The following is a 288-nucleotide window of genomic DNA, read 5'->3' on the forward strand; positions in this document are numbered from 1 at the left end:
ATGAGAGAAAAACATATTTTATCCTCTCAACTTCGAGTAATCTGAAAATCCAAAAATAAAAACAGCAATTTGACATCAGTGTGCCAACGACAGGGGAGTTACGGGGCATTTGGCTTCTCTCCTGAAACTTTAAATCAGACACACAAAAAAAAACACAAAACAGAAGAACATACCAAACTCTCTACGGTGATCAAACCAGGCAGCACTAGTAACTCTGCATCTCTTTGCTTATTATTTATACTTTTACTCATAGGAAAAATGGCGAATAAAAAACAGACAACATGTAGT

This window comes from Stegastes partitus, unplaced genomic scaffold (genome assembly GCF_000690725.1).
Source record: "Stegastes partitus isolate 25-593 unplaced genomic scaffold, Stegastes_partitus-1.0.2 Scaffold588, whole genome shotgun sequence".
Taxonomy (NCBI): Eukaryota; Metazoa; Chordata; class Actinopteri; family Pomacentridae; genus Stegastes; species Stegastes partitus.